At 45.0% G+C, this 21,454-nt stretch overlaps 1 protein-coding gene across 3 annotated transcripts in view; it reads left to right on the top strand.

Moving 5' to 3' along the window:
* Window positions 1–21,454, top strand: part of PINX1 (PIN2 (TERF1) interacting telomerase inhibitor 1) — a 65,965-nt gene that overhangs the window by 42,398 nt on the left and 2,113 nt on the right. The window lies entirely within an intron of this gene.

The raw sequence follows: 21,454 nt of genomic DNA on the forward strand, positions 1-21,454 counted from the left end.
ATGGTATTTGGGTTTATATACATTGGTAGGTAAAAATGGGGCTTCTGGGGACTCGGTTTCTATCCGGAAGGTTTATTGATCACCTATATGTGCAAATTCTGGTTGAGGATGCTTCCTGAGTGGTGTCGACGTGTTAAAGGGGCACTTTGGAGGTGTTGGGACGATGAACGGCAATGCCACTTGCCATCACTTGGGCAACTGGTGTAAAGCTGGGGATGGTGGGGTCCGATTCCTGGACCTGCACTGCAGAGGCAGTTTGCACCATCCCTGGAAGGTCAAACTGATTGTGTTGGTAGATGTCAGAAACATAACATATGGAAGGATGTAGGATCCTGATACTGCTGCTTACCCACCAGAATAGCATTTAAGGAGAATTAGGAAAGCACAACCGCGTCTTCTAAAACATTAGGAAAAAACCTTCCCTCTGTTGGACCAATTGGCTGCTGCGGTGTTGAGTCTGTCTTGCGTGTGCATGACAATGTTTTAACAAGAACTAACACCAGTTTTATACAGGGTGGAGACTGAAGCACCCATAAATTAAATCATATGTGGGCAGGTGATGGAAAGATAGGAGATAAACCAAGGTCCTTGGAGACTCTGTCTAGCCTGTCCTCTGCCCAGTAAGAAACTGAGGTGGAAGGACAGAAGTAACGCAAAGAGAAGGAGGGAGCAGCAGAGAGAGAATGAAAAGCAAAGGAAACCACACAAGAAAAATTTTCATATATCAACATAATTTCCATATGGAAGGAATGTCCTTTTGCCAGCTAATTGGTTTTGTTTGCAAGGGGGAATAATTCTTTCATGTAGTAAAGACTGCTGTTTAACTAGTGAGAGATGTTTTAAAATGCAAGTCATCCTGGGTGTGTCGGGGGAGGAGGTTGGTTTATACTGAGGATACGGAAGATTTTAGGTAGTTTTCAGAGCTCCCAAAAATCTAACATGAATTATTTTTTTCCCAAAACGTCAACCTTTTGGATTGCAGTTCTGAGAGATACTTGAGTCTTTCTTTCTTTTTTTTTTTTTTTTTTTTTTTTTTGCCTTTTACTTAAGCAAGTTTAATTTTTACTGCCAGTCTTGGTGGTGTCTGTTCTGGAGAGTAGCAGGAAAAGCTGATAAGGGCACAGGACAGAAATCTTTGTGCTTATCTCACTGCAACACATGGAGCCGAGAGTGCATCCTTTTCCTGTCCTAGGACAGGAGACGTAAACTGACCATCTCCTGACAGCAGTGACTTCAAACAGAGCCTCTAACGTCTAGAGGGTATGAATCTTCTCTCAACTTCAGAGGCCAGCTAGGTGAAAGTGGGTCACTGGCTGTTTAGAAAGCTGGTTTTGTGCCAGCAAAACAAAAAAACCAACATATTTCTGATAACTGCTGGGTCAATAGACATCTCTGTAGACATTGTAGCGTTTTGTGTTGGGTTGTTTTTTTTTTCCCGAAGGGCATAAATCCAGCATGACTCCTAATTGTTTGTTCAGATTTCTACCAAAAGGTGAATTAAGTTATTTAAAAAAAAAAAAAAAAAAAAGATTTAACTGTTTTTTGTAAGAGAGTTTTATAAAAATCAGGGTTGTGCTATCAGATTTGGAACAAAGGTCAGACAAAAATTGTCCTCAAAGGAGGGGTTATTTGGACAGTGAGTGTCTTTATAGATGAACATCAGAGGTTTTCTTTTATGTATTGTCTTGATGTGACCTAGAAATAAAGGGTCTAAGTCAAAGGGAATGTGAATTGGAGCAAAGAGAACCTTCCACCAGGACTGCCTGTGCCTCGTGTGGCTGGACCTCAGGATCTTAGCCAAAGTCTGTGCTCACTCTAGGTTAGTAACCAATTCTTGGAAAAATAGAAAGACGCTTATGCGTTGATTTTTACCAGCTCATTTCTGTTACACTAAATAGTTAGATTTTATTCCTAATTTTCGCCATTAAGATAGGCACAAGAAGCCCCAGCTTGCGGCTCTTCTTCTGGCCACATGTGGAAATATGTCTCAGTGGCCAAAGCCCAGGGTTAAAAACCCAGGGACGAAAAACCCAGGAGTCCCACATCAAACATTGAGGCCGTCCAGTTTGGGGCAAACCGCTTCACTGCTTTCTGGGCCTTGGTGTCCCCATTGGTAGGAACAGCCCAAGTACTCCATGATAATGCCAAGTTCAACACGGAGGATCAGAGTGGGAAAGAGACTTTGGAAGTGCACGGTATTTCTCTGCTAATTAACTGCCTGCCTGGCAACCCAGCGCTTTCCATAGTGGCTGCGCTCTGAAGTCTACCTTCAGGTAAGCGTGGCGCCAGCTTTTCAATTACCCGAGGATCCCGGGACTAATGCAGTTTGCCCAGGTTTGACAGCAGCGTCGTGCTCTGCCACATCAGCTGAAGGTGCAGCCTTATTATTTGCACATTTATTTATTGCTGTGACATTGGCATGCCTCGCTAACGCGACTCTCCTCATCTGTTTCGTACGTTAACTTTGAGACCTCACCGGGGCTGAAGAAATAGGTATGATCTCATCCTTTCCCTTTGTTTCAGGATGCAGAACAGTTCCTCCAGATTGATTGATTATTTTTTTTATTATTATTTTGTTGGGGTTTTTTTAACAGTCGCTCCTGGTAAATGTGAGAGCCGTATGAATTATTAGCATTAAATCTCAAAGCTTTTCAGCTCTAGTCTGGAATGTGAGGTTTACTACAGTCCTTAATCTCAGCTTGTGGTCACATAACTTTGATACGGGCTGGCTTTGATTGGAAAACCAGCAAACTTTTATCTCTTCCCTCCTTCCAATCAGATATGTTTCTATCCCAGCAAACCCCAAATAGCTTCCTAAATGCAGCTCAGATAGTACAAAGGCTCTGGGACCCTTCAGCAGCGGGATGAATGGGATCCCTGGAGTAGTATGATTAATCTCATTATAATCTCAACTTTCTAGTTCTCTTCCAGTCCCCATGAATCAGATGCAAATTGTACCCCGCAGAGTTGGTCAATCTGTCATCTCTAGTAGACTGTCAGCTACCTATCCGGACCTTCTCTTCTGGTATTTAAAAAATGATCTTGGAACTTTTCATGTTGTCTTTCTCACATGGCTATCAGCTCTCCAGGATTCCTATTATTTTCAGCTCTGCGTTAAAAGCACAACCGCCGGGGAAAGTTGCAAAATCTTTTCCTAAAGTGCTGTGGATCTGAGCCCGGATTAAATTTGTTGAGACCAGGGTTATTCTTCTGCCTTCAAACTCGGGATGGACCAAAGGCATAAATCTTGGCAGTTCGGGATTCAAAATCGAAATACAGGGATGGTGATGCCGGTCTTCTGAGAAGCAGAGCGGCTCGAGCTGGGAGTTCAGCTCCAAGCTCATACCCACGTCCCCTTTTCTTCAAGACGGGAAAACTGGAAACTGGTCTGAGCACTGGGTGTGGAGATCCCAGTCTGCGAGGGAACGCACCGCACCTTGCGCGCAGCTCACCCTTCCCCTAGACTTTGCAAAATTAGATCAGCTTCCTCTCTCTAAATCAGTTTTATTTTCTACGCCAGCACGGAGTCGCAGTGTGTCAGGCTGGATGGTGCGCTACGAACTGGGGCATAAAATGCTGAGCCAGAAATTTGGATGATAATTCTACCCACCCGTTGTTACTCGTATCTTTATAACTTGTATTTCTTTGCAACTTTCCTTTATTCGCGGTAGTTTGGTCCTGTTTAAGTCTAGCACCGGTAAAGCGTTTTGGGGCTTTCCTGTAGAAGGGATACTATCTATTGCTTTGTTACTTGTATTTCTTTAAAACTTTCCCTTGTTCACAATAGTTTGCTCCTGTTTAGGTCTAACACTAATAAAGCATTTTGAGGCTTTCCCATAGAAGCAATACTATTTATTGCTTTGATTTTTCTTAACCGGTTATTAATTCTCCTGTAAGGAAACTTGCCGTTTGCTTTCCAGACTAAAGAAAAAAATTCAAGTAACTGTTGGTTCTACAAAAATATCCGTCCTCTCACGAGGAGCCTGACCTGCAACCTTAATTTACCACCCATCCTCCACATCACTTGGCCACCGTCCCAAAGGACACGTTACCGAGTTTGAGTAATTCCTGTTGCGTATTGCGCGGCTCGGGGAGGCTGTCACTCATCTCTCAAACTACCCAGGCTTCAGCAGCGCGGTAGGAACCGTTGTTACGTGAGTCGCATCAGCTTTTCCGTGCCCCAGGACATTTGGGAAGCTAACTCCACCACCTTCCACCCGCCTGCCAGAGATTTCATGACTGTCGGTAAATTCCTTAGTTACTTGAGAAGCCGTTGCTATAGAAAATGTCCTTTTCTGCGTGTTTGTACTGGCTTGTCTAAATGAGTGTCAATACCAGCATCTGACTGGGCAAAAAAAACCTGTCAGTATCTGCCTTCTGATGTTAACATTGGCAGCAGCTTCTTGTAACTGTTGCAGGGAAGTAGCTCTGGTGGCCAAATTCTTTCAAAATTCAGATATTAACCTGTTTGAATGTTTAACTCTTTAACTCTCTGAATCTCACCCTTTTTTTGCTACCAAGCTGCCGTCCACCAGAGCTTCTCAGAACAAGATGCAAGGTGATCTGGAACCATTTTTCACTCGCGGGATGCAGTTATTAATTCCTCTCTTCTGTGTTTCTGTGCATTAGGTTTCTTTTCATAGGAGGTAGGTTTGGAAAGGACCTTAAGGGCTCGTCAAATCCGTCATCCCATCTCTAAGAGGGATCAGCTCTGCTCGCGTGAGTCTGGACAGATGTGTTCTGAAAAACGAAACATTAAATGGGTGTCTTTCTAAAGACACTAAATGGGTGCTTGACTAAACATGGGAAGGCTTTTCCAACTCTTAAAACTGCATCTCCGTCGCTGCTATTTAAGATTATTATTTCTTGACACGGTGAACACGGAGATAAGACTGCTGTTCTTTTCTGACCTTTGACGTTAAGGTTGCTCTAGGAATTGTAAACCCCAAATCATGCATTCCTACTTGTAGCCTTGGTTAGGATTTTAATAGCTTCTGGCATGCCAGACAGAGAAGTGGCTGGCATATTTTTCGCTTTTTTCAAGCATGAGCCTCAATTACCATCTTTCTAGTTACAGCAAGTAGAACCTGGCCAGCCCTTAGTGTGAATCAAGGGAAGGCTCGGACTCGGAATCTGTAGTGTGGCATCTTAACCATTACCGTGACCCTAAACCAACACGTTTGCTGTGTCTGGCCTTTCCTCTGAACGTATTTTAGGGTGTTAAACAATATTAGATGGCTTTTCCAGTTTAGAAACTGTGTGTGTGAAGGGGGGAGAAGTGGTTGTATTGGGTAGGGCAGGTTGAAAGGGAAGTTTGCTGTGGCTTTGGATTAAGTTCTCTTGAGTTACCGTGTGTGCCTTTGCTAATATCGTTCGGTATGCCTTTTCCCTCCTGTGTCCTGGTGACTAATCACCCACATAAATAAATTCCCTTCCAAGCTCTGCTTCAGAGTCTCACCAAGACAAACCCTCTCTGCACTTGTGGAGATCGTTCGTGGCAGGGACCCTTCCCAGTTCCACCGTATGGACAAGACTGAGCCAGATCTGGTTCCTTCCATCCTATATAGTCCTCCAGTACCATTCCTGCGGTCTTTAAACTCCCAGATGTGCCCGTATTCCTTCAGAGGATGTGTAAGAGGCATCGAGTTTCACATTGGGAAAGCAGTGATGCCATAGGAATGGCTTGTGCAATGGTTAACAGGGTCCTGGGTGGGCTTTGCGGCTTGCAGAGGACTCTGCTCCTGCATTTACGCTGTTCCTGATCTAAAGGTAGCTTGAATACACATACACGGAAAGTGTAACAAGAATTCCCAGGGCGGGATCCTATGGTGAACTCCTCCTGAACCGAAACACAGAGATAAATCAAAGTTTGTGCTTTTTAACTGCTACAGACACGCTGCACACACGGGCAAGACTATTAGAGAAGAGAGAATATGGTCTCTCTCCAGAGAGTTGAATCCGTCCTAGTGACTCCAGGCATAACGGGATATACAAATGGTTCTGTTTCGCTGCTTTGTTTTAATGTTGATTTGTTTGTAGTCTGCCCAAGATACTAATTGGTGTTTTACAAGTATAAAGACAAAGGTGTCTGCGCTGAAGAACTCACTGACGAAAAGCACTACTGTAGAGTGTTAACGCACAGTCAAATTTTCTGCCTAATGAACCAATCGCTTTGATAAAATCTCTACCTCCTGGTGAATTCTCTGCTTTGATTTTCCCCTCGACTCCCATCTTCTTGTACGCTTCACTTTGTATTCTTTTTCTCACCGCTTTTAAATTTTGGGGGCAGTTTGCACTTTAATCAACATTTTACGGTGGAGCTCCTTGAAAGGAAGTGAATCACCTCTTTCGTTCGGAACAAACAAAGTTGGTCTGATGTTGCAACTGTATGGATATTTAAGCTGAGAAATTGGAAGACCCTGTCCTGGCACAGGATTTTAAGAGGAATGGTGGTGCGACGTTAGCTTTTAATCCCTTCAACACGCTGCGGTTGATAACAGGTTGTAACATGGATGTTAGTGCCTGCATTTGCAATGCTCACATCCAGAATAATAATTGAACAATTCCTCCTCTTTCATGATGTGTTGGCTTCTTACCACCTATGACTTAGCATGGATTCTTTTTTTCTTCAAGAGGTGTTGATTGCTGCAAAAATAGTCGCGTTAATGGTTGCCATCTGCACGTTACCCTCAACACTTCCATTTGTATGTTATTGCCCTTTTTCCAGAGGTGATTTCCTCTGCAGCAGAGGTGGTGGAACAGACTCTGCAACTGCTTCTCATCTGCTTCAGCACAAAATCAGCCAGTTACTCTAAATTGTCTTTAGTGGTGGTTTACGCCGTCATTATTGTTTTCCTATTTCTCGTTGAGCCTCGCTTCCATCTTAAATCAACACCTACCTTTTAGCACAAATCATGTTCTTATGAAGGAGATATGTCTGAGAAACCAGTTTAAAGGTAGTATGAATCATAGAACCATAGGGTTAGAAGGGCCCTCTGGAGATCATCCCGTCCAACCCCCTGCCAGGGCAGGGTCACCCAGAGCAGGTGGCACAGGAACGCGTCCAGGCGGGGTTGGAATGTCTCCAGAGACGGAGACTCCACCACCTCTCTGGGCAGCCTGTGCCAGGGCTCTGCCACCCTCACGGGAAAGAAGTTCCTCCTCATGTTTAGGTGGAACTTCCTATTGTCATGTTTGTGCCCGTTACCCCTTGTCCTATCCCTGGGCACCACTGAAAAGATCCTGGCCCCATCCTCCTGACACCCACCCTTTCAGTATTTACAAGCGTTGATAAGATCCCCCCTCAGTCATCTCTTTTCCAGACTGAAGAGACCCAAATCCCTCAGCCTTTCTTCATAAGTGAGATGTTCCAGTCCCCTCATCATCTTGGTAGCCCTTTGCTGTCCCCTCTCCAGCAGTTCCCTGTCCTTCTTGAACCGGGGAGCCCAGAACTGGACACAGGACTCCAGGTGCGGCCTCCCCAGGGCAGAGCAGAGGGGGAGGATGACCTCCCTCCACCTGCTGGCCACACTCTTCTTGATGCACCCCAGGATGCCATTTGCCTTCTTGGCCACGAGGGCACATTGCTGGCTCACGGTTATCCTGTTGTCCACCAGGACTCCCAGGTCTCTTTCCACCGAGCTGCTCTCCAGCAGGTCAGCCCCAACCTGTCCTGGTGTGGGGGGTTATTCCTCCCCAGGTGCAGCACCCTACACTTGCCCTTGTTGAATTTCATAAGGTTCCTCTTTGCCCAACTCTCCAGCCTGTCCAGGTCTCTCTGGATGGTGGCACAGCCTTCCGGTGTGTCAGCCACCCCCCCACAGCTTTGTGTCATCAGCGAACTTGCTGAGGGTGCACTCCAGCCCCTCGTCCAGGTCATTGATGAATATATTGAAGAGGACTGGACCCAGTACTGACTCCTGGAGAACACCACTCGTCACTGACCTCCAACTAGACTCTCTGCCCCTGATCACGACCCTCTGAGCTCTGTCTTTCAACCAGTTATCTATCCACCTTACTGTCCATTCATCAAGCCCACTCTTCCTAAGCTTCCCTATGAGGATGCTGTGGGAGACCATGTCGAACGCCTTGCTTAAGTCATTATTTTATGTTTATCAACACTGAATTTCTTTGGTTATCATTTTAACTACTTAAAGTGCTACCTCATTTTAAGCCTGGTTTCCGGATCAGTTAAGCATAAAGGATTATTCCATTTGTCTATTCTGTCCTCTTCTTACTGATTTCTACCACGTTACATAGGCAGACAGCAGTCTTACAAATAGTAAGTTCCTCCTCTTTGTGAAAATAAATGGTCGCATAAAAAGGAAAGACAAATTGTTTTCCCAGCTGGGCTCAACTGTATTATTAGACATCAGAGAATCCACACAGAGGAAAGCCGTTACGAATGCCATAACCACAGGAACAGCTTCTATCAGAACTCGCACTTCATTAGATATGGGGTCATCTAGCCACAAGATGCAAAGCCACAGGAAGCCAAGTTGCTTTGCTTAGAGTGACTACAACCATCCTTTTTTTAAATGAAGAAAGAAGCTCAGGTCTTGGACCTTCATCTTGACCTTAACCTTCATCTGTGCTTGGAATGACTTCTTTAAAAAACTTCTTCAAAAACTCCTTGGCTCCACCCCCCTGCTTTTCTTATGGCATTAAGTGTGGGGTAATGAAGGGAAGAAACCAAAGGGAGCCGGCATTGCTGAGTCACTTGCCGAGATTTGAGGCCGGTTGACGTGGTGGCGGAGCTCCGCTCAGGGTGCGGGGACCACCCAGCTCTTGCAGGTAGCGGAAGGGATTAGCAGAGGGCTCAGGTAATGAGAGGAGAGCAGGGCAGGAGGAAGATTGACCGAAAAGGAGGTAAAGCAACGGTAGAAAGCAGCTTTTAAGGGTGAATTGTTAAGGTGTAATTGGGGGTAAACAAAATCTTTTAACGTTTCTGCGCCCTTGCGAAGTGCTAGGCCACTCTGCTCTGTTGGGCAAGGGTCTTTTTTTCCTCTTTTCTTTACACCCTTTTAGTGCTCAGTGTAAATCAAGAACCACTGTGCTGTCTGGCATCTGGTTTCTCTCTGCTGTGGTACACTTAGGACATCTAGTTGAGCTGCTCCAAGCCTTCTGCTAAGGATTGGAGACCCCCAGCCAGCACCACTTCCCTCTCAACAGAACAGCTGCCCACGACATGGCCGAGGAACTGGAGACAGCGGCTGTGATTTACGCCGTTTGCCTTTGCTTACCTGGAGACAGCGGAGTGTTAAAGCAAAAAAGACATGGGGAACAAATTGGTCTTTCCTTTAATCTGACATTTCCTCTGGAGTCTTCTCTTCATTTTGCTGCTTATTCCTGGAGCAGCATGCTGTGAAGCTGTGATAAGCATCCCGTTCCCACTCCTTTTTCAAAGCTCCTGTGCCAGGAGACGTTCCGGCTTGGAAAACGCACGCTGCCTCCGGGATTGCCTACCTGGCAATTCTTCGTATTGTTTTGTACCCACTCATAGCTCTTAACCTGCACGTCCCTTGAGGCACAGGTTCTGTGTTTTGTGTGGTTCACTGGGCAACCATAGAGCACTTCATTCTCCTTAGGGCATTACATAAAGTGTTAATAATAAAATCCTAGGAAATCTATTTGGAATTACAGGCATGGGGATTTTCTCATTGTCGGTTTTTAACATTACCACTAAATCTTTATGGAGTACCATAAAGCTAATACTTAGCGTAATGAAAGACATATGTGTCTTTAAAACTCACCCAGGTCAAAATTATAGAAGCAACCATTACCAAAAAAAAAAAAAAAAAAAAAAAAAAGAAAAGGTAAGGAGGAAGGGAAGCAGCAAAGAAGGGTGTGAAATGAAGGCTGTGGTTTGCAAGGTGCAGAATCACAGAATCATTTAGGTTGGAAAGGACCTTTCATCGAGTCCAACCGTTAAAGTCGAAGGGAGGCAAGAAAAGCAGAGCAGAAAATCAAAGGTCAGCTGTGGAAGGCAAGCCAAAGGAAATGAAGTCTGAGGAGGGGTTTGAAGGTGGAGAGTAAGGCTCTTGACTCCCAGGGGAGGAAAGTAATGTGAACCCAAGAGCGGTCTGGATAGATATGGTTGTGAAACGCAAATAAACCAAATGTTTTCACCTTTAATGCTTGGGAGATCAGAGCTGGATTCCCTACGAGCAGAAGAGCTGAGATAAGACCCTGACTGTGAGGGTACAAACTGTCTCAACATCATACAGCTGTCTGTCGGTTTTGAAGCACAAGACCTGTCGTCTTCACTCGGGTAGTTAAGATTTTCTTGGACGTTGAAGCAGGCATTGGTAGTGTAGATGCTGTACATGCTGATCTAAGCTATTCTCTCCTCAAATGGCTTGCTTACCTAGGTTAAAACAGGTGAGTTTTGCAGGTTGGTTGAGCCAAAGTTCTGCCAAAGAGCGCAGATTTCACAAACTGACCATGAAAAGCCATGATCTTTGTTACCGGTCACAGCGTACATGCTCTGTCTTGCTCAGGCTACGAGGCTGCATAGGTCATGCTGGCACTTGTAGTCTCCAGGGATTACCCACGAAATAGTGCCAACTGCTTGATGACAAGTTTTCCACCTGCTTTGGGACTGAAACGTTCTGTTCACTGTCAGGGCCATGGAGATGCTGGCGGGGCTGGAGCCCCTCTGCTGGGAGGACAGGCTGAGAGAGCTGGGGGGGTTCAGCCTGGAGAAGAGAAGGCTCCGCGGAGACCTTCCAGCCCCTGCCAGTCCCTAAAGGGGCTCCAGGAAAGCAGGGGAGGGACTCTGGAGCAGGGAGGGGAGCCATGGGATGAGGGGGAACGGCTTTAAACTAAAAGAGCGCAGATTTAGATGAGATTATTGGGAAGAAATTCTTTGGTGTGGGGGTGGTGAGCCCCTGGCCCAGGTTGCCCAGAGAAGCTGTGGCTGCCCCATCCCTGGAGGGGTTCAAGGCCAGGTTGGCCGGGGCTTGGAGCAACCTGGTCTGGTGGGAGGTGTCCCGGCCCAGGGCAGGGGGGTGAAACTAGGTGACCTTTAAAGGTCCTTCCAACCCAAACCGTTCTATGATTCTGTGTTCTCAGTAGGGACCACGTTATTTTGGTGTTTCAAGACAAGATCAGCTATTGCCGGATCTAAACTCAGTATTTCAGAGTGCAGTCACTATTGCTGACGTACTCAAGGACGAGAAACGTGGAGATATAATCGCATACTTCCTCCCTCTTCTTTCCTGAACATTGTTCCTCCTCTGTACATCCCAAGTGCCATCTTTCTTCATCCCAATAACCACTCCAAACTGATCCTTTCTCCTTTTCTTCCCTTCTTTCATCCTTCTTTATGCATCCTTAGCTTCCCTTGTGAAGTGGGAAGTCTGCTTCAGGCTTATTAGAAACCGGGCTTATTAGCAACCTTTGCCTAATTGCTTTGGCCCCTTAACAGCCATTTTTCAGTATGGAGGGGACAGAGGCAGCATTGAAGGGATACCCAGGACTCTTCACACTTTCTAGCAAGCGTGCAAGAGGCTGAAATACCTCTCCTACAGTAGGAAACCTCAGGAATGGGAAATATTTTGTTTCCTGCTGAAATAAGAGGGAGTTTTTAGGCATTCCCTATTAGGACAGCAGCAGTTGCTGCTGTTCCCTACTAGCTGTTGGGGAGTGCGGGGATGGATACCCAAAAGCAGCGGCTCTGTCCTTGCCTCCTCCAGCAGTTTTTCCATGCGAAATGATGTCACTTAAAGAAGTTTGTGTTGCATCTTGCTCACGGTTACACTCATCCTGTCTTTCCTTCCTTTGATAGTCTTGTTGCCAAAGTTAATTTAGAAGCAAATTTATCAGCCTTTTCACCTCGAATTCTGAAATCTGTTAACTGCAGCGTTCTGCGTAAATACTTACTCCCGGTAATGTTAATGAGTGTGGAAAAATAGCAAAGCCTGTAAATCCGAATGAAGTCTTATGTCTTCTTTAAAGCACAGTGTTCACCTTTGCTTTTATGCTGCTCGGAGCATAATATGTGCCTCCAGGAACTTGGAAGCTAAAGCTGCGAGTGAGTACGGAACAATACAAGTCTCTGCAGAAATGTTGCTCTGTTAACTTTGCTTTTTTGGCCTACATTTCTCGGTGGTTATTATTTGTTAATTATGTTATATAGTGCTCACATGTGGGCTAATTGCTTCCCCAGAGAGCTTACAATAAAATGATGGACAGAACAAGGGCAGGATGTTACACATACCAGATAGTAAAAGGGTAAGGTAGGACATGGGCGATACGGTTAGTTAAACACCTCGGTCTGTGTTTGAGGACGGAGTGGCGTTCTGAAGCATGGTCTAAAAGAGTTGGGTTGGTTTGCCGGGGGGGGGGGGGGGCGGCAGGGGGGGAGAGTTTGTGGGTGCTAATTTGAAGTGATCTGAGGAGCTGACTTGTCAGAGTCGTTGTGCAAGGGAGCACCAAAACTAAAGCAAAATGAAGCAAAATGCGGAAATTTATGAAAGGCGGCTGCAGGGGGTTTGTACCTGGCTTGGTTGTAGCTGCAGGGCTGTACTGGCTGAATTCTTGAAAACAAGAATAAGATCCATATGAACAGTAGGTATGCTGCACGAGCGATATTCCTTGAAAAATAAAACCCTTTACTCAGCCAAACTCTTTTCTTCAGAGCCTTGTAGATGGGAGGGAAGGAAAAAACTGCGCATCCGCATCCGTGCAGTTCTATTTGGGATTTCAGTTCTCATTCTTGCTGCTTGTCTTGTTCTGCTGCGTCTGTCTTTCAGTCTGCACGCTTTCAGGCAGGGGGGCTCCGCTGGTATTTATGGTTTATGCTGCTCTAAATTGTAGTGTCCTGATTCATTTTCCTGTGTTCCGACTACTTCTTCACACCTGCTTAGAGAAAAGGAACCAAGTCATGATGAGGGCACACTTAACAAGTAAGTGACTAAAAAGTGACACATGGTATTTCTCAGCAGCTCCTCGGCCGCTGCTTGTGCTGAAAAACAGGAAATTCTGTACCCTCGCACAGAGGTCTGACTTGATTTTCATGCGTGGATCAGCTCTCCAGCATATTACCCTCTCGGAGCAAAGAAGCGGAAGAGTTTCAAGTGTGTATTTTCCTTTTGAGAAGCATTTTCTTAAGGGGAAGGGGAAAGGAGCGAAGGTTTGGCCATTTAAATTATCTGTTTCAAATGCTTCTAGAAGCACTTTTATTTATACACAGATATGCCTTTCTACATTTGTTATTAGAAAAGAGATAGAAGTGAAGTTTTACATAGGCAGGTGTTATTTTCAGATTTTGAAGGACGTGGAGTTTCCTCCACCTGAAGCCAAGCTGTAACGCTGACTGTGTTTGCTCTCGGATTCGCTACCAGAACTCCTTTCTCTCCTCTGGGTATTTGCAATGATTTTTATCGCGTCCTTTCTCTTGGTGGCTTGTCTCAGCATCTTAAATCTTCAGAGCCCTTGTTAATACCTTTGCTTGGACAAACCCACTTGTTACTTCTCCTGTAGTCCATTCAGTTTCTTCTCGATCTGTGGCTATGGGGAGAAATCCTGAACTCGAGAATCGAGAAGGATTCGGTCTTCTGAATCCTGGTGAGAAAGGATTAACAGCAGCTGCGTATTCCGCATACATTACAAAGCGATAATGAGAAGTGCCCAGGGAATGGCATGACAGTAGTAAAATACTATGTGAAGAAGACTTGGATTACTTCTGAATGTGCCTTACAGTGCTACGCCACGTGGATGATACCTACGCTACCGGGATGACTGTCCTGGACGTTGGCATTGGCATTTAGAGGAGGGGTACAGGACAAAAAGACCACTCGGCACTGATTTGCTTATAATCCTGCCCACCCCTTTAAAATATTACGTGTGAGAGTCTCTTGATGATTTGATTATATATGGGTATGTCAGAGAACAGACAGAAATTGCGCCGTGCCTGTTCGCTGGTAAGCGTCGCAGCCGCGCAGCGCTGTCAGGTGGGAGGAACGGCGCGGTTGTTTCGGAACTCGTGTAGTGCACATCTGGGATGCCTCTCTGAAGGATCTCAAAGCACTTCACAAACACTTAATGAAACTCTTAGCTCTGCTGCGAGTCATCAACTGCATGAATGCAGTTGATAAGGCATGTTTTGCGCTTTGATAGCCTTGTACCAGAGCTGGATGGAGTAACCTCTTCTCCAACTTTTCTCACCAGCTCTGTTTTGTAGCCGGGAAGAGAACTTGGGAAACGTGACCTTCCCAGTCCCGCGCTCGCTTTGCCGGACCATATTTCCTCTGTTATTCAAGGTGAGAACAGGACGGTTAGAATTGATTTAGGTGCTTCTGGGAAGATGAAGTCACTGTGTTTGGATCTCTGTACCGTGCCAATAGAGAGATCCTAGGGGAAATCTCTTCCTTTAGTTTTGTTTATATTCAGTCTAATGCACAGATGTAATTTGCAAGGAAATGCAAAGGAAGAGCGGTTTTGCTGGCCTCAGCAGTGTAGCTGGAGTGAAATGAGATGTCACAAGGATATCTAAGTGTCTCTCTTTCGAGATACGAAAAGGATTTTTCTTCTCTGCAGCGTGCTGATTTTTTAACTCTTTCCCAACGTGCCTTCAGTCTTCTGCACCTCTTGTGTCTTATCTCAATGTTTGTATTCATAGAATCATGGAATGGTTTGGGTTGGAAGGGACCTTCAAGATCATCCCGTTCCACCCCCTGCCCTGGGCAGGGACACCTCCCACCAGCCCAGGTTGCTCCAAGCCCCGGCCAACCTGGCCTTGAACCCCTCCAGGGATGGGGCAGCCACAGCTTCTCTGGGCAACCTGGGCCAGGGGCTCACCACCCTCACAGCAAACAATTTCTTCCTCAGATCTCATCTAAATCTCACCTTTTTCATTTTAAAACCATTCCCCCTCATCCTATCGTTCCACTCCCTGATCCAGAGTCCCTCCCCAGCTTTCCTGCATTCTCCCTCAGCTTTTTACAGGCTGCCTTCTGCTCGTGGATTTTACTCGCTGCCTTTGTTTGCTAAAACTTAATTGAATGCTTTTTTTTTTTTTTTTTTTTTTCCTGAAAAGTGTAAGAACAGTAGGAGGAAGTTTGTGTGCTCTGGTCAACACGGTATCGGGGTTCCCAAGCTGACGTTAGAAATACAGGTGGTGTAGCTGCGAGTATTGTAACTGTTAGTGCTGCAGGACTGACCGGGGTCTGACAGTGACAGCTGGAATGAATCCCCAGGACTATCATTGTAATCAAGTCTCTGGCCAAAATTTAATCCCTTGCACTTTTGCAACCCTGTTGCTTCCTGTTACGCTGTTGTTTTCAGGCTGAAGGCAAAACCCGTCTGAGTGATTACAGCTTATTGTACGGCTCCCGTTTCATTGATGGAAACAGGCTGAGATCCAATACGTCGTACAACAGTAAAAACGGATTGTTTATATGACAAGCACATGGCATTTTGGATACCTAGATGTTGCATTCAGCAAGAGAGATGGTGGCTTTCTATTTTAGCGGTAATAATGGGTGAATTACAAGAACGAATGAAAATGCTAAAATTGGCCACTTTCTGAAGCACAGGATGAGCTTTTGGCAAAAATATAAAACAGAATTAGAAGACGGCCTGGGAGAATTTGAATGCAGTTTTAATAGAAACACATCACCGCAGAATTTAAAACTAAAATTAAAAATGGCGTCAGCAGATACAGTGTAAATGTACTTGAAACCCACGCACCTATAGATTTATACAGTAGAATGAAACGGGTGCTGTTCTGTGGCAATAGAACCTCCTCGCTGGGATGCGGTGCCGCATTGGAACGGGTATCCTGAAGAATTGTGGAACCTTCGTCCTTGGAGGTTTCCATGACTCTGCTACTAGAAGCTGACCTGGTCTAGCATTGGAAGTAGTCCTGCTCCAAGCCGGAGGCTGGACTGAAGACCTCCAGAGGTCACTTCTAGTCAATGATTCGGTGAATAACCCCAAAATTATTCTAGGCAGAGATTTGCCGCAATAAAAGTCCTTGCCCTTTTTAATTGCAAGAAGAACAACCTGACTGCCCTTCCCTTTGTAGTTGCAGGTGGAGGCAGGTGTAGCAAAAATGCATCTTCGTAATTCCATGAAGAAAACGGTTGGATTTTTTTTTTTTAAAGGCCTTTCCTTGTCCCTTTTCCATTAGCTACTTCCTAACCTCTATCCTTGTCCTCGCTGGGTAAGAGGCAGAGCTGATAATTCGCGTGGAGTATATAGTAGTTAATAACCAACCGCAAGATAGCAGCTGATTTTTCAGTGTATTTTAGCACAGAATTAATTTTAATGGAGTCAAACAGGAAAGTGCTTCTCTATAGTAATTGGAACTTGTCCTTTTAAAAAGTGCTGTCATGTCATACAGCCCGGCCAGGTATTAGACTTTCAGAATTTTCATTCCATTTCCCGTAAGTGGATTCCTCGCTATATTGGCACTCAGTATAAATAGTAGTAAAATTAAACCTTGCTATGGTTATGTGAGGTATCCTGGTGATTAGAATACCAGGGTCAACAAAAGAAGGAAGTTGCGGGTGACCTGAATTTTTACCGTTTCTTACCAGGTTTAGTGTTCCTGCTTTTCATCTCTTTCATTAAACCCTCTTTTATTACGAGGAGGTCAGATTGTATCCCTGTTTAAGATTTTAAAGCATTACAGGGCTGGAAGATGCTTCTAGAGTCCAGATCTTCTATTTTCCATCCCAAGCAAGGATTAACTCCTCCTAACACTTTCCTGATAGTTGTCTGAGGTGCTTTCAATGCCTGAGACTTACAGTGGTTGTTGAGGCTTCGCATATATACTGATGGATTTCTCCTACCAGCAAAGTTTCACGTTGGTAATTTACATTTGCTGCTGCTCATCCTCTTCCTCATAAGCGGGGGGGAAAATGGTCCCTTTTTCTGTTTGCATCAGCCCTTTCTGTGTTGGAAGTCTGTTATCATTAGTTCTTCCTAAGATGCTGTCTGCAGTATACCAATCTTAATCAGGTAAATTGAAAACATTAGAGCCTCCTGGGTACCTGTCCTTATGCCAGAATCGACTTCAGAACTGATGCTACGTGGCCTTATTTATGCATGTATTTATTTTAATCCCGCTTAAACTCATCAAGCTACAAGTCTTTGTTCCCTCTCTTGCCTGTTTGATCCCAATCCAAATGTTTATGCTCATACTTCACTTTAAGTTGTCAACTCCTCAAAGCAAGACTCTCTCGTCCTTAACGTCTGCAAAGCTCCGGAGTGACTCGTGGTGAGTAATCTGCTGTGCTTCTCCCCAGCGCAGCTAGACCTGGCTTAGAAAGGGACAGGGACGCCCTCAGTTCTCGCCTGTCAGGTTCCGTGCGCCGCGTGGGGGTCATTCCGACGCACCTCTGCAGCGAGGATCCGAAGCAGCAGCAACAGAACTGGACCATACTAATCTTATTGTTCTGGTTTCTCAACAAGAACGTGGCTAATCGCCGCCGTTCAGCCCGACTGCAGAACGGGCTTGCTGCGTTTTAAAGCTATGAATGATCGCGCGATTGCCTTGTAACTCCTTACTTCATCTCGCCCCGTTTTCTGCAATTTAAGTGAGAATCTACTGAAATTATAGTTTAGCTTTATTCTGCCTTTATGCTCACCCCTTCCGTACTTCTGTGTCATTTCGGGGAATTTGAGCAAACAAAATTGCTTGTGAATTAGTACCCCCTCATTTGCAAATGAGGAAGCAAAGGCTTGAAATTACTTGAGTGACTGTAGTTCGTATGCGGCAGATCTGAGACTGTATAGTAGATATTTTTGATTCCCCTGTTCTAAGCTTCAAGTGCTAAGAAAGAAACGCTTGCAGTCTGAAGAGGAGGGAAACTTCACTGAATTTTAATCCAAGCTGCTTCTGTTGCTGATGTACCGGCCCCCTTTTGTCTTTGCTGATGGGTTATTTCTCCCTTTTCCTCCCAGAGTAACATGCGGATGCACTTCTTTTCGGATTTTAATTCTTCAACCTAAGGTCTTAAATCTCCAAAGATATTTGGGTTTCAAACCCGTTTGATTTCATCAGGTGTCTAAATGCTTTCCACTTTGGGCTTCTACTGTTGCCAAACTGTTTTCGCGCTGTGAATTGTTTTCTTTGTATAATTGACCATAGTCATAGTCCCCTATTTTTTTTCTTCACTAAATAACCGTGGTCGAAAGGTGCTCGGAGAGCGTGATGCCTTAAAGATGCAATCCTGATCCTGCGGGAATCGAGGGAACCAGGATTTCACTCTCTTAAATTTAGTGTGTTAACGTAGTGACGAAATCAGTGTTGTGTGTCTCAAGTGAAGAAAGCAGGCGGAAAAAAAACCACGGTGGTGTTTGGCGTGCTTTATGTACTTCAAATTATTTTCCATACATTTAACTAATTACATAAACAGATGATATTTACAGGGGACTTCTGGCTATAATTGACCTTCATCTTTTCCTGTGCACTGCCCAGCCTCTCCTTGAATTTTCGTATTATTTCCTCTTAATCATTCCACATCTAACACCGTGTTTCAAGCAGTCCTTTTCTCTTGCTGGGACCATCCTACCAATTCCCTAGAGGCCAGTATTCCCAATTCCTTTTAACTTCACCTTCTCAGCCCGATTTTCTTGGCAACTTTGGAACTCCCGGCGTGGCCGCACATATCTCTTCCAAAGCCCAATCTTCAGGCCTCCCACCAGTTACAGCATGATTGGTCTTTTACTTTAACGTGATTGTCAGCTCTTTGGAGTAGGAGCTCTTTTCTTTCTTTTCTCTTGGGTAATAAATTGCTTTTCAGAAGTTACAGCAACACAGTAAACATTTAAGTATGTATATCTTATTTTTCTTCGAAATTTATGTGCGTGTGTTGGGGCAAGCAGGGGAGGGATTGCATAAACCGTGAGTCTCCCGTCGAGAGGTAAGAGAAAACCCATGTTTAGGAGCTCGGCAGCGTTCCCATGGCTACTAGGACAGGTACATCACGGGAGGGGGAACCCTTCTGGCACTTAACAGCCTTTCCAGGTGATTTATGGTTTCACATAAGCTTTTCCTAAACCGAGAGGTTTTCTAGGGTTGGCACCTCTTTGCTTGTCTCCATGCCCTGTTGGTTCTGTGTTCAGTGGCCCATGGTTATTAAAATTCTTATCAATAAAGGAGTTTCTGAGCAAGGTTCTTATTTTCTGGGATCATGCATACCTTCTGAACTCCTCAGCTTAACCAAAGGAACGTTTTTTTTATGTCTGATGTATTTTATAAAAGAAACGTGTAGAGTTCAAGTAGTATTTGCCTTCAATTACAGTAATTAAGTTGTCAGGACTTGAAGTCACCAAGGGAATGAGAAAATCCTTTCCTGGTTGGCCAGGGGGTAAATGGTGTTCTGGTCGCAAGTAGGTTTTACATATTGGGGTGAGGAGGGAAACTGTTCCGGCTGGCATCGGCGGCAGAAAACCCGGGAGACCGTTGGTCATTTTGCAATCCAAGGCGTCCAAATGCTGCTGTGGGTAGAAGGAAAAGGAAAAGAAAGTGACCCGTTTAACTCTGCTTGAGCAGGGCATCTATTTTTGATCCGCTCTAACGCCGCCTGCTTGGGTTGGGAGGTGCATCTTATTAAAAAGGCGGCAGCTACAAACACAGCTCGGTCCATTTAGTCTGTGTTGTCTGTCTTGTCAAACTCCTGCTGCAGCTCCGCTTTCAGATGGAGCCTGTGTGTATAGATGTAGGTTGGGTATTTTTCCCCAGGTTCAACATCTCTTCTTTGCCAGGAGTCAAATAGTTTCAGTTACTTCATGAACTTACCTGAAGGTACACTACAAGGTATTCCTCCAAGAAAAGTACCTAATTTTTCTAAGTGCCCACACAAACATTGCTGGAATCTCAAGTGTAGCGTTACTTTCGTTCCACTGGAATAGCTCTCTTGAAAGCAGATGTATGAGGAAATCGCTACTCGTAATGCATCACTAATGACACAAATTTTTGCATTCCTGCTCGTGTGAGAAAAGGTTACGGATGCATAAGGAGCCAGACCTGCAAAACCTCACTCACAAACCCGAATAAACCCCGCTTCAGCTAGCAAGTTTAACGATGCCCTGAAGAGAGCCAGATCACTTATCTGCACCATCACGCAATAACTGTGAAGTGTTGAGATAAGCGGTTTTATATCTCCCAGTTTGCTGCTGGCCTTCGCCCTGTCTATCAGTTTATGCCAGTGAAAGTGGCTATGAAATATTACTGCTCTGATTCGGTGGCGTTTTATAGTCGCTTCCATTCACCTCCAGGGTGGATGGGCTGGGTGGATGCTCTTATCTATCCCCGCATTTATGAATGGAAAATCGGGGAAGTATCTCTGTCCTACTCACCGCGTTTGACGGCAGTGACCTCCCGTTCCAGAGCCGTGGTGTAGGCCTGATGGTGCTACGGTTTCTACTCAGTTCTCACTGCTCAGCCTTTCCCGTTGAGGGAGGGGCATGTGCTTACCTGCAGGTCGCACAAGGCTTTAACAAAAAGGGAAAAAAAAGAAAAAAACAAAAAAAAAGGCAGTGTGAAATTCGGGACGTTTCCAAGAGTCATTTGTGACATTTGCCAAGCGAAAGGGTATGCCACAAAGGGTTATTTTTTACTGTTTCAGTGTCCCAGCAAATGAGCCTGAATTTCAGCTGCCTTTTGGGGCTGTTTATTTTGTAAGTCACAGATAATTTAACAAGTTATGTGTTTTCATCTTGTTGCGTTTGTTGCTTTTTCAGAGTCAGTTCTCTTTGTGCCATACATAACATCCAGCTCCAGCGCTATACTTCGCTTTTTGTTTAACTTTCAAGATACTAGACTCTTTTTATAGCTATACACCTGCGGCTGGGGTTCAGCAGCGATTTATTTTGTGTATGCAGAAGCCTTGTAAGATCTAAACCTATGATGTTGGTTTTGCCATCTGATAACGTATGATCAAATGGAGCATGTTTAAATAACAACATCTAGGACACAATGACAGTAAACCAGCTACGAAACAAACATTTCTAAAGATCAGATAAGATGGAAGAGATGCATCAATGCCGGATTGTGCCGTATATCATAAGTTCTTGCACTTTGCTGCAGAGGTATTCCAGGCATGGGATTTCCTTTATGCCACAGGCTAATAGATCATGCTGTGTTATTTTTCATGTTGGTTTATATCTTGTAGAGACACGTGAGTGTAATAACACCGAGTATGATAGTATTATACATAATCTGCATGAGCTGCACAGGAGTAGGTAAATCGTAAGAAATTCAAACCAACAGACAATTGACTTGTTCTGTATTCTCTTGCTGCCTTCCATACTGCCAGCTCTTCTCCCTACGCCTACACAGTCTTTGGCATTAAGGGCTGCCTCCTACTTCTGCCCAAATCTGGACCTTTCGTAGAATCATGCAATCACAGAATGGTTTGGGTTGGAAGGGACCTTGAAGATCATCCAGTTCCACCCCCTGCCCTGGGCAGGGACACCTCCCACCAGACCAGGTTGCTCC

This window comes from Larus michahellis, chromosome 3 (genome assembly GCF_964199755.1).
Source record: "Larus michahellis chromosome 3, bLarMic1.1, whole genome shotgun sequence".
Lineage (NCBI taxonomy): Eukaryota > Metazoa > Chordata > Aves > Charadriiformes > Laridae > Larus > Larus michahellis.